The following is a 17,464-nucleotide window of genomic DNA, read 5'->3' as shown; positions in this document are numbered from 1 at the left end:
TCTTTTCCTTAACAATATTATTTTTGCAAAGTAACTGCCATGCTCAGGATATTGGACAAAACACACATTTAACTTCCAATAGGTAAAGCAGGTGGAAGAACCCTGATTCACAAAGGCTTTTCTAGCTCTATCACTAGCTTCCTGTGCCTTCAAGGTAATCTCTGGGGCTCTCTGAGTCTCAACAGCTCCAGGAGTGAAGCATGGATGGCTGGCTGACTTTGAGGGCAACTGGGTGCTTTAAACATGCATTGATTTGAAAGCTTGGTGTTAGCAGGGAGCTCCCTAAGAGCACAGGCTGGAGAGTTTTCATTCCGGATTATTGCAACCTAATTAAACCAACCAGAAAATAAATAAGATTTATACTCTCACGTCACAATAACCACTGACTACTATTACACATTCTTGGAACCAGGAACAAGATAGCCAGGCCAGGAAAAAAAAGCAGCTTTCTATTGTCTATGTATCACAGATCCCAAAGTCAATACTTACTACTTCTTGTAGGTTGGTACTAGGGAATGGGCTCTTCTGTTAGTCTCTGGCTTATTGCTCTAGGACTGGCTGACGTTCCTCTCACTGATGAAATTGGAGGCGGCCTCATGGGCTCCTGGTTCAGAAGAGTGGGTCTCCTGCCTGCACACCCCCAGATAATGCACCTTTCACAGGGGGCTCTGTTATTTTCTGATGCCTTTCTTGCTCCATTTTTTAACCATTATTAGTAGTAGTAATTAGTTTCAGGCTTTGTAGGTCTGTATATCATAGTATTTGATCCCAAGAAAAACATGGTAAGAGTTTATTATTATCTTCATTTTCAAATAAGCAACCAAGACTCAAACAAATGAAATGATTTTCCTAAGGCCATAGTGTCAAAGAATTGATTCTTTAACGTTGGTTGTCTAATCCAGGCACCAAAGCTTTTTTTTTTTTTTTTTTGTTAAATCATGATGTCTCCATATTTTAATAAATTTTAAATTTACAACTTCAATAATCATGAGAGGGGAATATAATGGATAATGAGATCATGGTTCTTTACTCTGTATCTCTCCCCTTTTAATCTGTCCAGAGACATATATTTTAATTACCTGCAATGAATGATTGTTTGTTATTTTGTAGTCTAGATAGAGACAGGACTAAAATGTACTGAATCACCCTTGGTAATTACAGCATGGGAGAAAAACCTCTCACATTTGCTCGACCTACTTTAATGAAGTGATAATGTTCAATATTAGCAGCCACACATCCAAATTCCCTATCTCCGTGTAGGTATGTCATAGCCAGAATAAATGTCCAGATAATCAGAGGTGTTTTAGTTTATCTCAGTAAAGCTCAAATAATGTTGGTGCTTAATTCTGTGTAGCCATTACACAACTGTCCTATTTCCCATGATGCATTTGAAAACAGTCAAATGCATAATTTTGCACAAATGCACAAAAAAACATAATTTTTAAATTTCTCTGCATAATTTTGTACTCAGGGAAGAATATACAAGACATATACTCTAGAAGACAATTCTTTGACCTTGATGAGGAAAGTGAGATCAATGATAAGTAGCTGCTCTCCCAGCTATATTGTGGACACCTCTGTGAAGCAACCGCTATGGTTCCAAAGAGTCTCTCCCATCACTGACAAGACATTAGCCAGAGTTTCCAAAACAGGCTGGGGTGAGAGGAGTGAGGGTATCACAAGGAGCACTGGCAGAGTTCTCCCTGTTCTAAAGGAGCAAAGGGTTTTGATAATCATAGGTTTTCCTAAGAAAACTAAATCTTTAGATTCCTCCTTCCCTACTCTAAAACATGAAAACTATGATCTAGATACTGAAGGAAGCACCAGACCTTGCCTGTAGAATATTTTGAAGAGAGCATTATCACTAGTTCACTCTTCTCCCTCAAGTAATTCTGGATTGAGGCAGTCTCCCCAGATACCCCATTCCTTTGCCTCCACAGTTTAAACCAACTAGAACAAGCCAGGAGTCAGTGTTGTACATACTCCAAGTGTCAATGCAATATTTATGGTGCAGTCAAAATAAAATGTCCTGGACATAATACCTAGGATCTAATTCCAACTCTGTAATGAATCTGCAACATTGGCCAATACATGGACCTTCTCTGTGATTCATTGGCTGAAGAGGAATAACACTAATACTACCCTTTTTGCAAGGCATTGGGAAGTTTTTATAGGACAACAGATGTGTGAATAATCTAAAAGTACAAAGCACAATGGAAATAGAAAATATTAAACAACATCCTTAGCCTAGTGATTCTGACCAAATGCATTTTCCCATACTTTTGTTTCCCTTGTCACTACAAGAGAACAGGAACATGTCAATGCTACTAGAGAATGTTCCCATCATCAGTCGTAACTGACACTTCTTCAAGTGTATATGTAACACAGGGGGGTTGAGAGCTCAGGTTCCAGGGGTCACACAGAACTAGAAGTAAATTCAGCCCCATCTCTTTCCTTACTGTGTGACCACTGTCAAGTTATTTCATATTTCTGAGCCTTAATTTCTTTAACTGAAAATGGGGATAATATATTCAGCTACAAATCTTATTTCAAAGGATTATTATAAAGATTAAATAAGGGAATGCATATAAAAATATTTTACAGAAAACTTGGCACACAGCAAGTGTCTAGGAAATGTAAATATTATCTCTTAACATTTCTTCCATATGATGTAAATAGGATCTGCTGGAAATAAAGAGTTCCAGACTCAAACAAGTTTGCAAGATACTGGCTTAAATGAGTTCTAACATGCAAACTTCTTAGAACAATTACTGTGTTAGTGTATGCAGGACAGGATTTTTTTAGATCATATCTTGGGAAATTTTGTTCTCACAAATCAGATACTCATAAAATTGTGGTGAAATCCCAGGGTGTTAGTTGCTCCAAGAAGAGAGGGGAGGGAAGGAAGTGGATATGGGTGTATGTGGTACAAGATGAGCCATGTGCTGATCAGTATTGAAAATGGGGGAGATGTTGGGGCGCCTGGGTGGCTCAGTGGGTTGAAGCCTCTGCCTTCGGCTCGGGTCGTGATCCCAGAGTCCTGGGATCGAGCCCCGCATCGGGCTCTCTGCTCAGCAGGGAGCCTGCTTCCCCCTCTCTCTCTCTCTCTGCCTGCCTCTCTGCCTACTTGTGATCTCTGTCTGTCAAATAAATAAATAAAATCTTTAAAAAAAAAAAAAAGAAAATGGGGGAGATGGACACATAGTTGATCAATACTATTCTTTCTCTTCCATCTATGTATGAAAAATTCCATAAAATTTTTGAAAAGCTATTAAGCAATCCCTTCAAAAATATGTATATACATACACAAAGTCTAAGAGGGATGGTTAATCTTCTGAGGTTCACAGATTCACTCAAGCAAAAGTAAGTTCTTTGCTTCTCTCACTTACTTGGAGATGAAGCTCTTTATGCACCTGATACAATTCATAGAGGTCACCTATGGTGACAGTAGTCAAGAGGAACCTAGCTAGCTTAATTTTTACTCTCGTATGCCTACCAGAAGTGCTATAATCAGCCCCCAGATGACAGAGAATTGAATATGTCAAACATTCAATTGACCTGGTGCAATCATTCATAGGCTTGACTTACAGACTCATGAGCATCTCTCATTTTCACAAAAGCTGTCTTTTGGGAATACCAAGTTTTCTAGCTGCCAGGGAATTCCAAGGGACTAAGAGTTGGCCTAGCACCTGTTTCGCTTGCCAAAATGCCCAGTTTATTACATTAAGATAATTATCTCTACTGATAACAATGAAACCACCAAGCAACTATCACTTTTTTTGGCTTTTTAGACAAATTTTTCCTAATTGCTCTCTTGTTCTAAATGTCATTATTGTAAACCTAGCCCATTATTTTTAGTCATGCTCAATTAAAGGTACTTGAATATTTGCATCATGCAGTTAATGGTTCAAGCTCAGTTTGGGGCATTAACAAAATCCTATTATTGTTCATTTAACCTTTAGAGAGTCCACAGATAGCTGCCCCACCTGTCACCAAGATTTGTGTTCATGCATTAGTCATTTCCCAACTAGACCATTTCACAGTCTCCTGGCAGGCCTTTTTATTCATTTCTTCTGTGTTTACAATCCACTCAAAATTTATAAGGTGCTTAAATTTGTTTCTATCCTCTAAATTTCCTGTTTCTGCTCTTCCTCTGGTCAGGCATAATGACTTTCCTCCTTACCTAAGAGTTACCTTTGAACTTAAGGTTAACTATTCTTATTTTGTTTCTATTGTATAGTCCAAGGAGAGAGAGAGAGAGAGGAAGAAAATAAACAAAAAACAAAAGCTATCCTACTGAGTTAGAGGAATAAGGGATCTCCATTTTGCTCTTTACCAAAAAATTGATTCAGGTCACCCTGGTTTCATTTCTTATCCTCCTGAGTTCTAATGAGAAACATTCCCAAGATCCTTCAGCAGGAAGAAAAAGAGGAGGAAGGAATTCATTTGTAAGAATCAGACCATTTTTGCCTACAAGGGATCCACATTTTGAAAACTGCAGCTGGGACAGGGCACTAACCTGCACAGAAACTATAATGAGTAGGCACACTATGAGCATAGGAGGCCCACGCTATTCTCACTGAAAATGGAGTTGGTCCAAAGCCCCAGAGAGGTGATCAGGTACTGTGGTAAAATCATCAGGACCTAAAATGATCAGAACCACACCCTGCCTCCCTAATCTGGTGACTCTTCCTATCAACAGAAGAGCCTTTGCACTGCTTTTTCATTTACAAAGATATTTTTTTCACCACTCTACACTCACTTCTGCCCAGTACCTCATCTGCAAGAGAACAAGTCAAATTACTGGTGTGGAGTGAAGCTGCCCCAGGTAGAGGTTCAAACCAACCTCCTCCAACCTGTACCATATCCTGACCAGCTGCTTTCCCAATTTCCAGTTCAGTAGGAAATGAGTCCCTTACAGACTAGACTGATGTGGGCATCAGAGGACGTTGGAAGCGCAAGTTTCCAGCACTCTGTAGTTGATGACTCTGCCATAGAATGGGATCATTCAGCTAATATATTTGACTTTGATATTCATAGGGTGCATCGATAATTGAGTATTCCTTGTTAATTACTTTCTCCTGACAAGGTCAATAGGGTGGGATTGGGAGGCCAGAGAGCTAACATTTGTAAGCGAACCTCTCTGTAAGTGCCAGACCACATGGGAGCACATTAGATGCACTTTTCATATCCAGGAAGTGTGTCATTCTCTTGTAGAGAAGAAAATATTGGGTTTCAGGGAGAAGCATACACTGGTAAGTGGACAGATTCCAAAACTAAATTCAGACCCTAATCATACCCATTCCCCCCGGCCCCACTCACATACACACACCAGGACAAAGATTGGGGATTATCATCAAGAACAGCTACTCAGTGCGCTCCATTCCCCTTCCTCCAAGATGCAATTAATACTGGACATTTGAGCTTTCTGGATGCATATCATCCTGTTCCCTTCCTGGACATTCTATTTTAGTTCGGGCCCTTTTTCTTATCCATCCACCTCCATAGTCTCCCAACTCATTTCCTTGCATTCTACTGCTACACATCACCTAGACTGAAATGCAACATCCCAAGACTAACCCAGGAGGCCCTCTAGAATGTGCTCCCTAATCACCTGCACAACCTAATTTTCTCCTACACCCTCTTTAATCCAACTAGTACAAACTGTTCTCCATCCTCCAGGCATGCCTCTGCAGGGACCAGCCCCTCCACCTCCTCTTGGGTCTGAACAACTAATCTAACCTCTAAATATATGCTCAAACTCTACTTCCTCCGTGAAGCCAAACTGTCTACCCATCCCCTGATTCTGCTTTTCCTGTTAGAAAATAAGTTCCTTGAGGGTTGAATTCATATGTTACTCAACATCACTACCCTGCTTGTGCTGGAACAAGGTCACACAATTAACTGGAGGAGACCCCAGTTCTTACAATGTTCTTTCTTTCTTTTTTTTTTTTTTAGATTTATTTATTTATTTGTCAGAGAGAGAGAGAGAGAGAGAGAGGAGCGAGAGTGAGCACAAGCAGACAGAGTGGCAGGCAGAGGGAGAAGCAGGCTCCCTGCCGAGCAAGGATCCCGATGTGGGACTCGATCCCAGGACGCTGGGATCATGACCTGAGCCGAAGGCAGCCGCTTAACCAACTGAGCCACCCTGGCGTCCCTACAACGTTCTTTCTAATAAGCATGTTGCTTGGGAGCCTTGATGGAAACATGTGCTATTCTCTTATGCTATTCAGAAAACCAAAGCAAACTACACCTTGGAAAGTGTCTTCCTCACATACATAGGAGAGATTTCTTATATCATTTCTGGATTATCTATGGCAGATCAGCTTGTGGATTTGTGAAGTTTGAGAATTTCATTTGGAGTATCTGATAAATAGAAGTGTGGGGTGATAAAAACCATCAATCAAAATTTTCTCAAAAAAAAAAAAAGAAAGAAACTAGTATGATGTTAGTTTATAAACAATTCTTCACTAGTTCTCTTGGGGCCAATCTGCCCACAGATCAGACTCCTTAATTTAATTAAACTGCTCTTCTTGCCAGGCTCCACATCCTTTACATTAGCATGACAGCTTCAAAAATAGAACATATTATGTATCAGGATCTCCATTCCAATGAATAGACAATGAATAGACATTCCAACTTCCAATTATTATTATTCCAATAACCCAATTATTGGATCTCCATTCCAGTAAATACACATACAACTAACTACTCTGGACATAGTTTTGTGTTTGGGGAAATTAAACTGAGTGCTCATATCCAGACATTCTGGCTCATTTTCAGAGTGAAAAAGAGTGAAGCTGCTAAGCAAGTATCAGAATTGACTTGGAAGAAAAGGCAGAAGGAGGTACAAATTTAGGTGGGAGAAAAATATTCTCTGTCTCATTTTAATTACTTAAGTTAGAATTTTTTAATCAGGAAGGACATTTCCTTTGCCTTTGCCACCTATTATCCACATCCAATTAATTAACAACACTTGCTATTTTTCCATTTCAAAATACTTCTAAAATCTATCCGTTTCTTTGCAACCCAGGTACAACTATTCAGACCCTCAACTAGATTAATTTTCCCCCTACTCCTTCTTAAAACCATCCTTTGGGGCGCCTGGGTGGCTCAGTGGTTAATACCCTCTGCTTTCGGCTCAGGTCATGATCTCAGGGTCCTGGGATCGAGCCCCGCATCGGGCTCTCTGCTCAGCAGGGAGCCTGCTTCCTCCTCTCTCTCTCTCTGCCTTGCCTCTCTGCCTACTTGTGATCTCTGCCCGTCAAATAAATAAATAAAAATCTTTAAAAAAAAATAAAATAAAATAAAATAAAACCATCCTTCAATGCTTCTCAAACTGTGGAGTGTATAAAATTCACCTGGGGTTGTGGGTGTTTATTTAAATGCATTTAAATAAACACCACTCCATCTAAACATCGCACAGTTTTAAATAGGTACCATCCCATAGAGATTCTGGTGTGGGAGGTATGGAGTAGGGCCAGGTGATTTACATTTTAAATAAGCATCCAAGGCAACTCTGATACAGGTACTCCAACTGCTGGGTTTTCATGAGAACGAAGACCACATTGACCTCAAAGTACATGGTCCAAAATGGAACTCTGAAAACAACCTTCATGTACTAAAAACACAAGTTTCCCACAGTCAACTGGAAAAAAAAAGAAGCTATTGTCCTTGACGTCATGACTTTACAACCCCTTCCCTATCTCTACCCAATTTCTTAGAGCCTCTGCAATATATCATGCCTTTACATAGAGTGTACTTTTCCTCACAAAGTTCTGTCAAGTTTTGGCAGAATCCAGCAATTTCTTCTGACCAACTCCTGTCAGAATTTTCCCCTTCCAGCACAGGTCTCATCCCTTCCCACACTAACCTGAATTAGGAGAGCCCTCCTATGCTCATAGAGCTCACTGTGCTGCCTCTCTCACTGTACTCCCTACAAGGCAATCATCCTTTACTAATCTGTTTTCCCCCCAGGCCATGACCTCTGTTCATAAAAGAGCATGCTTTCTTTTTTGCATAGCTTCCTAGGTAGTAAATGCTCATCAAATAATGTTTCCTTGAGTTTATCCTCACCTGTTATCACCTTAACACACCCACATACCACTGATTCCCTTATAATATAAACATAGTCATGACTTGCACTTGGTCTGGGACATCCTGACTCTATAAAAAGGAATGGAATGGAAAAGGAATGGGAATTGGTTGAGGGAATGTAATGGAAATTGGTTTTTAATTCCCCATTACTTTTGTAAATTGAGCAAGGAAGTAAAATTATTATAAAAAACCTAGAGTAGGATTTTAAAGCAAGCAAGAGGAAAAGAGAAATTTTAAATACAGAACAAATCTCTGTCAGCCCCTACAGCAGTAAGAGAAACGGCTCTGGAGGCAGCCTGAGAGACCTGGAATCCCATCTCTTCCACCGACTGTGTGATTTTGAGCAGGTTGCTAAAATTCTCTACACATCAGTTTCCTCATAGGGAACAAAGAACATTCCCTGGAGTTTTTAAGACATGTATCACAGTAAAGCAGATTTGGGTAGATTTTTTTCTGTGAAGTAGATTTTTTCATATTGTAGGCTTTTCAAGACAATCTCTCAACACCCCAAAATGGGAAGCAACTATAAACAAGATGTAAACAAATGAGTGGTTGTGTTCCAATAAAACTTTATTTACAAAAATAGGCAGTGGGCCAGATTTGACATGAGGGCTGTAGTTTGCTGACCTTTGCACTAGAGCAATGCTTGTGACATGTTAAACTTAATGATATTTTGGCTGTTATTATTTCCTTTGGAGAAATTTACTTCCTGGTAAATAACTTGAATTTTAACCTTTTATATGACCTTTAATTGTGTAGCTCCCACTATAATGAATACACATTTCATCTATTTGTATTAATTGGAATCAAGACAAAATGGATGCCACCTGAGATTCACAAACCTCGATGATTTCCCACCACTACTCATTTGTATCGGTCAACAAGAAAAAAAGAACCAGAAGAGTATTTTCTGGGAGAATATAGCTGCCCCTGCAATTTCAACCATTCTGAAACACAGAACTTAATTTGAAAAAAACTCATAAGACACTATACCAGGAAACATGCAGCAATAGTAGCAGCCTGGGGCACCTGGGTGGTTCAGTGGGTTAAAAGCCTCTGCCTTCGGCTCAGGTCATGGTCCCAGGGTCCTGGGATCAAGCCCTACATCGGGCTCTCTGCTCAGCAGGGAGCCTGCTTCCTCCTCTGTCTGTCTGCCTCTCTGCCTACTTGTGATCTCTGTCTGTCAAATAAATAAAAATCTTAAAGGGAAAAAAAAAATAGTAGCAGCCTGACAGATGTGAATGATTTTGCTCATTTGGAAATCATTTATATTGAGTGATAAACTATTTTAATTAATAGTTGCACTAAGTTAAATCAAGACAACATTGAATATGGAAAATATAACTCCCTTTCTTCACTCTAGTATCACATTTATACTTACAGTGTCAAAAATATACAAGTCCCGGGGCGCCTGGGTGGCTCAGTGGGTTAAAGCCTCTGCCTTTGGCTCGGGTCATGGTCCCAGGGTCCTGGGATAGAGCCCCACATTGGGCTCTCTGCTCAGCGGGGAGCCTGCTTCCCCCTCTCTCTCTGCCTGCCTCTCTGCCTGCCTGTGATCTCTGTCTGTCAAATAAATAAACAAAATCTTAAAAAAAAAAAAAGTCCCTAATCTTCAGATTTATTCAATTATTTCCAAATAACAAGCCATGGCATTGATGCCACTACCTAGAAAATGTAGAGTACCCAAGGGGTGAGGTCAACAGGAGATGTTCTAGTTGGAGGCTTGTGTAACTAAATTGTGAATACAGTGATTAACCGGTGATTTAACACATCTGGTATTTTCTTTAGGAGCTAAAAATTAAAAAAAAAATTTTAATGAATTTAAAGGGGTGCCTGGGTGGCTCAGTGGGTTAAAGCCTCTGCCTTCACTTCAGGTCATGATCTCAGGGTCCTGGGGTCGAGCCCTGCATCGGGCTCTCTGTTGGGCAGGGAGCCCGCTTCCCCCCCCCCCATCTCTGCCTGCCTCTCTACTTGTGATCTCTCTCTGTCAAATAAATAAAATAAATAAAATCTTTTTTTAAAAAATGAATTTATGAATTTAAAGAAGCCACATCTACCTCCTTTCTATATCAACTTTTGCAAGCAAATGTTTTGTAGAGTTTGCCTAGAAGTTGTTGCTCTGTGCCCACATAGTCATCAGCTAATTAGATCTTCTAAGGGGTTGTGTCCACCTACAAGTCCTGAGATAGGAAATTCCCCTTCTGATCCACTCTCTCAGTGTACCTCCACTCTCTCCCTCTCGTTTCTGCCTTTCCCACTCAACCCATCACACTTCAAGGGCTTTGAGTCTTGCCACAAACAACTTCGAGCCAGTTGCTTCTTACTGAGGTGCCTACCAAGTCTTCTGGCTCCCAGGCTAACCTGACTACTAACTTCCAGAACTGTCATGCTACCAGCCCACCCACTTCCATTTGCAGTCTCTTCATTAGTGCATGCCCAGCTATCTCAGCTAACAATAGCAGTAAAAGGCTCAAAGAGGTGGCTGGGGTCTTTTCTCTTACACTGAACCATCTTCTCCTTCAGAAAGGTATCATCTTTGGAGAGTGCCTCGTTTCATCCTCATCCTGAGTCAAGGACTTCACATATGCCCCCACGTTCAGACTCAACTGCAGAATTGGATTATCTTTTGGATGGATGCCCTGCCAGTTCCCCTCTGGCAGAAAGTTCCTGCAAAACACTAGTTTGGATGCACTTGTATGATCTCCAGGCCTGGTCCTATATTTAGAGAAGGGTGCCAGTGTCTCCACTCCCTGGGAGTATTTAGAGTGACTTGCTGCTTTAATACTATTATTCCTCACTTCCAATACTTTAAAGCTTTTTGTCAGTCTGGGCTCATGCACGGCTTTGCTTCTACATGGATGGAGTGTCAAAATTTGTAGATTCAAATATAATTCTAGGCAGTTTGGATAAATCCCACATGCTTGCTGCCAAACTTGGCTCATTTTTCAAGTGGATCAGATGCTTTTCTTTTCCTCTAACAAAATTAGATTTTGTTCATTTGGGTGTGTGTGTATGTGGGAAGGGTGGGTGTTACAAGCGGATGACTCTTTCAAAATAGAAAATACCAAAGTGTAACTCCTGGTATTAAGAAAAAGATATCCTTCTCTGTGAACAAGTTAGTTCTGGGTAACTAATCCCTACTAATACTGCTGTATGTGAGGAATATGCTGACTCACACAACAGCCTCTTATTCCCCTCCCCTGGTTTCTTGGGGAGGAGAATGGGAGCCCTGTACTCAGCATGCCACAGAGGGCTGTTGTCTTAGATTTCTCCCTCCAAGACACCTGGTGCTATATTATACCCTTATTCTGAGGATAGAACACATATTAGAGCATGTCCTTCTCACAGAAGATTCCTAACCCCAATGTCCAGGGATACGTTCAAGATCCCAGTTCCCTGCTCTCACACCAGCAGCCCATTGGCTGTCAAGTTCTGATTGTTACCATGTACAGTGGGGGAAGACTCATAACCACATTGTTGGTCTTAACCTTAACACTGACTTCAACTTTAATGGACATGCAAATCACCTCGTTAAATTGCAGATTCTGACTCCATAGATTAGGGTTTAGGCCTAAGTTTTGTGTATCTAACCAGCCCCCCAAAAATACTCGGGCTCAGGGTCTGAAAACTACACTCTGGGCAACAAGGATTTAGACCACACTATATACAAATCATACATAGATATTTGTAGGTTAAAAATCCTAAGTAAGCTTTCAAATACAGTCTCCAGCTAGAAACCAGGGGTCTGGTAACCATTTGAGAATTTCTATAACTAGCTCAAACCCCAGAATTTCTGACCCTGACTCTTTCCCACAAAGAAACACAGCGGAAAATTATAGTGTTCTCACCTCAGTGAAGTGTCTACAAAAGGCTGATCATCTTGATCCTTCCATTAGAGGTACTCTGGCTCCCTTATTCCAAAATGGCATCCATTGGAATAGACCAAACGTGGACTCTCTTGGTCTAAACCACTATCTGCTGCCCTGAACCATGGCTCACACAGGCCAGCATCTTTCCGAGATGGCAATTCTTAATATTAGCAGCTCCCTGTACCAGAGATACCAGTGGCCACTCCCACAGAATCTTGGTATCATGTTTCTCACTTTCTCAAATAGCTTGAACATCTCTACATATCTACAGTGACCAGACATCTTGAAGAACACATTTGTATTACCTTTAGAAAAGAGTTTACGGCTATCACTACAGAACTCACTAGGAATACTTGTATGGTTCTTCTATTGGTGCTGATAATAATAGTTTCCATCAAGGGGTCAAAACTATCCTAAGAATCTTACAGACTTTATTCAAATTACTCACAACAAATCCTAATCAGGATAAGACTGTCCTTATTTTACAGCTTGGGCGATTGAAGCCACTGAGAGATCAAGGGATTTGCCCATGTCCACACAGCAGGTAAATGACAGACCCTGAGTTTGAGATCAGGCCTAGCGAACTCTGTGACTGCATCGTACTTCTACATAATGCACTTTCTCTGATGTTCTAGTCTTTGAGAGCAAATGTACAATTCTCAGTGCACCAAATCACCCAGCCAGTCCAATTTTGTTGTATCCTGGAAAGAAAATATATTTGTGAACTTTCCCTTTGCTCAAACCAATCATTCAAACTCCTAGAGATTACAGGAGATCCTTGACCCAGCAATGAATGAATTTGTCTCTGGAGGACTTGGCGGAAGCTCCATATTTCTCTCCTCAACTGGGGCACAGAGGCATATTTACAAATCAGTTCCCAGGATTTGTCCTGACATTTTACAGTTTCTCAAAGTATCCCATCAAAATAAAACCTATTGGTGTCTATGGATCCCCATCTATATTTATTCCTCCACAAATATAGTACAGTTGTTGGTCAAAACTGTGTTGCAGGAGACAACTCAAACTAGCTTAAGCAAAAACCGAAGTTTAGTTGCTTTAATAAGTGAGATTTTCATGGCAAAGCTGTATCTGGGATTAAAATGATATAGTGAAAAAATAAATAAAAATAAAAATTATTACTGTTAAAATCATTTGCAACATAAATAGAAGTCAAGACTTTGCCAAACCTCCAAATTCTTAAAGAACACATCCTCCCCTTCTTTTGTATCTCTCAAAACATTCAAGACTGTGTATATTGCAGACACTTAATAAAAGCTTCTAGAATTCAAAGCTGAATAAGTAAATACAGTATTTAGAGCAAAAGCAATAATAATGCAAATATATAATTTAGAATAATTTTTGCTCTCAAATATGTTTCATGTAATGTATATAATGTGTGTTTGCCTTTTCTAGAGCCTTTGGTACATGTGAGAGTATATGTGTATATATATATACACATGCTCTATGATCAAATTGGAAAGGTCCCTATATACAATGACTATAGTGTCTCATCTCTCTGGCATGGTTAAGAAAACCAAGTTCAAAGCAATCAAGAAAAGTACTTTAAAAGCCAATGCTTATTCTGATTTAAATCTCTTGGATAAAATTATATCAAGTATATCTTCCTGAGAGTTCCACAACTTAATGAATGTTGAAAGTTGTAAAATCTTTGAAAAATCATTCAAGGTCACAGTGGTGACTGGTGTCTTTGCTATGTGGGCTTATGGCTTGACATTGGGCATCCTGCCAATGTTTTCTTACCAAATCCCTTACGGCCCTTATATTTCTTGCCATTTGCTCCTTTTCACAAATGGAGTGCAGAAAAGTCAATCCTTTGGCCTTCTGGGCAACAGGCCTGCTTCACTTTCTACAAAATTAGTTATTATCAAAAGCTCATGCTACCTTCACTAACCTTTTTTCGATAATGGCATATATCCTCACCCTAGATAAATCATCCTCTGACATTTCAGCAGAATTTAAGACATTTTATTCTGCAAGCATCAGCAATCCCTTCAATATCCCACTCACTCTCCACCTCTTTTTCTCTCCCTCCGCCTTCTTGTTCCTCCCTCATTTGCACTAACTTAAATGGAGAAGCACTCCCATTGGCAGCTTTGGGGATCATATCACTAAAAATCATTAAAGATGGTACTGTGTTTTTCCAGGGTACCATAAATGAGACAAAAATTCTAGTTACCATTTCAGTTCTAAATAAGTATAAGGCTTGTTTCTTGAAACAACTGCATTTCTTGAGAGTTAAATAATTGGGTTTTGCTGTATAATATATATCTATTCCCTCACTCTACTTGGAAAAAGAATCAAAATATTTTTGGATTTAATTATGATTCTTGAAATCCAACCTTTGAAAGTAATAGGGCATTTCTATTCTTAATCCCCATTTCACAATCATTTATTTATTCATTTATTAACAAGAGAGTCATTAATAATTCCAATTCCAAGCTAAAAAAGCAAGTGAATTTAAAATAAAGCATAAATTAAGGATCTAGAATTTTACACTCTAGATAAGGTACTCTATTCCATACCCCCACATCTCTCCCGATTCAAACCTGAGAGCTACTCTTTTGATTTCCACCATTCAGTTTCCCAGGGCCATTCCCATGGCAGGCACAGGGCCATTACCAGACCTAAAGGAGACGAGGCATTGTGTCTGCTCAAGGTTTCAGAGTTTCTTACACACAGCCTCGCCAGCACAAAATGTGATATGTCTTTTTTCTAAGCTAAAGTAAGCTGAAATTGAATTTTTAGAAGTATTTGGGGATTACATAGAGCTTTCTCAAGTCACTGGAATCCCCAGGGGAAGGGGCAATTATCCACCAACAGCCTGGTATATTCAAGCCAACCCTCAAGAGCTCATTCTTTTTCTTCTCCATTCTACCCTAAGGACTACCTTTCTCCTTCCCTATCAATACTGGTAACAATTCTGGTGTCTCCCAGCTCCCAAAGTGTCACAAAAAGATGTAGAACCAGAGTGTGTAGAATCACTTTTTAAATCATATTTTCAAATGGAAGCAGAAGTTAATTTTCAGATCTTCCCCCCAAAGCTCCTAGTGTTTACACTCTTCCCTCTGCCCCCCACAACTATACTAATCCTTTCTTGTACATCCTTTTCCCAGCTGTGTAGAAGACCACACCCTAGTTAAACAGTCAATGAATGACAGGAGGTGTTCTACTTTCAAGGAGCTCTATACAATGTCAGTGTCAAATTCTACTTTCTAGACACTAATCTGAATGTTCTTTTCTACTTCCCTCCATCATTCACTTCCATAATTATTCCTTCAAAAACAGAACAAAAAATTCTTCATTTTCTTGAGGTCTTAGAAACCAGCAATTTATCCCTTTATGTTCATTCTTTTCCTACCTCCTTAACTTGCAAATTCTAATCCCCACACATCAGGTATAATTTTAGATTATGTTTACCTATTATTTTAAATTTCTTCATCTGTCTTGTGGACAAATAACACAAATATGATTTGTCATCTGACCCCATCCCTCTCCCCTCCTGCACACTGCCCCTTTGCAGACGCCACTAACCTCACTGTTTCCTAAGCAGATGCCTCCCTGTCATCCTTGGTTCTTTCACCTCCCATCCAATTAACTGCCAAGATCTCCCACTTAACATATTTTAAACCTGTGTTCTCATCTCCATGTCTGTTACCAGTCCTTACATAATTCGGGCCCTCGTAAACTGCCATTTCTTTATAAAGCTGCCTGATTGGTCTCCCAACCTCTACTCTTGAACCCTATCTCCACGCAGAACAATCCACCCTCCACACTTCCCTCAAACTAGTCACTCTTTTCCCTGCCTAAAATCCCACAGGGTTCCTATCCCCTTTGAGGTGAGATTCCCATTAGTGTCAACAATAAGGTCCTGGCCTGCCCATAAATTCGTGCCTCAATTCTGATCACTGCCATGCATGTTCATAATAATTATAGGAACTGCTCATAGGTAAGGCTACTTCCCCCATTGCCGTCATGGTGCTAAGTGATTTACATGCATATTTTCTCATCTAAGCCTCACAGGGACCCTGTGAACAAGATGTTGTTACTATCCCTGTTTTACAGATTTGCTGAAGGGTGGTGAGCTGCAGACACAGGCAGTCTGACAGTGCTCTGAACCTGTGTCTCCCTCTACCTGAGATAGCACACTCTTCCTCTGTATTTTTACTCATTTAACAATAAGTCCCTTGCTGTTCTATTCTAATGGTAATCCTACCTCTTTTGTCCCCACTGGAGTAACCAGTTCCAAGACCCAGGCAGAGTCATCACTTCTTTTGCTTTAATCAGAAACTGTTTTATACACACATCTACTGAGCCCTTATCATAAACCGTGGATGCACATCAACTCCCTCTTCACTCCAACTCTGGAGAAAACTAACAGACGAAAAACCCAAGGTACCATATACCAAGGGCTGAGCCTTGGAGGAGGGTCTGATCTCTATACATCCTCAGAAGGAAGGAGTGGAGAAATTATCAAGGGCATTGGAGGGGCCTCTCCCTTCCTTTCCCTCTTCTCTCACCAGCTGTTATCAGAAAGGTAGGATCAGAATTGTTGAGCAGGATTTAGCGTCATAGCAGAAGGAGGAGATGAATGGAGCAGGGAGCATGGGGGACATCTGCCTAGAACTGGAATGAAAAGAACTGCAAGGAAGATGGCCCTATTCCTTGTATTAGGAAAGATCAGATAGACATGTCTTGAAGGCCAATTTGGACCTAGTATTTACATGCCTGCCCCTTTCATTAGTTCTTAAGGGCAGACATCTGCCTTTTGAAATCATTCTATCCCATTCTTATCTGCATTTCTTCACCTGTACACCTCACATGGTATTTGTTGAAAACAACCAATGAACAAAAGCAAGAACAAAGGTAACAAAGAACAAACAGATAAAAAAATACTTATATATAACTATTTTCACTAAATTTGTTTCTTGAGTAATTATAGCTAGTAATGCCCTATTACATCCACTATGTTAGTAGGTACAACTTAAAGGGAAAAATCCATGTAGGTAAAATTATCATTACTGGGAATTGTTTTTGCTCTCAAATTCTGAGATAACAAGTTTTCCATTAGGGATTTAAGGCAAAATTGATTTCCCTAGAGGACTGCTTTTTGGAATCACTACCATTAGAGTGTGACCCTCTGTCAGCATGAGAGGAGAATGGCTGCAAGAATCACAAGATCCACCAAAGAACCACAGTCCCAACAATCACCCACCCACTTGAATGGACCCCAAAATTGCCATCCTGGCCCTACATAAAGAAATAATAATTATGATATAATGAAATTAAATAACATCTTAATAAATAAATGTTGAAACATTTTTCTTAGTATCTTGGACATAATACTTTGGGGCATGACAATTAGGTTTTAAAATATAATAAAAAGAAAATTCCAGGGATACTTATTCTAGTAATATTCCTTAAAGAGCATCCTATAATCTAATTTCCATTTGGCCATTGGAATTTCCCAGCAAATCTTG

Source organism: Martes martes (assembly GCF_963455335.1).
Source record: "Martes martes genome assembly, chromosome: 6".
Lineage (NCBI taxonomy): Eukaryota > Metazoa > Chordata > Mammalia > Carnivora > Mustelidae > Martes > Martes martes.
Note: the sequence above shows the minus strand (reverse complement) of the source record.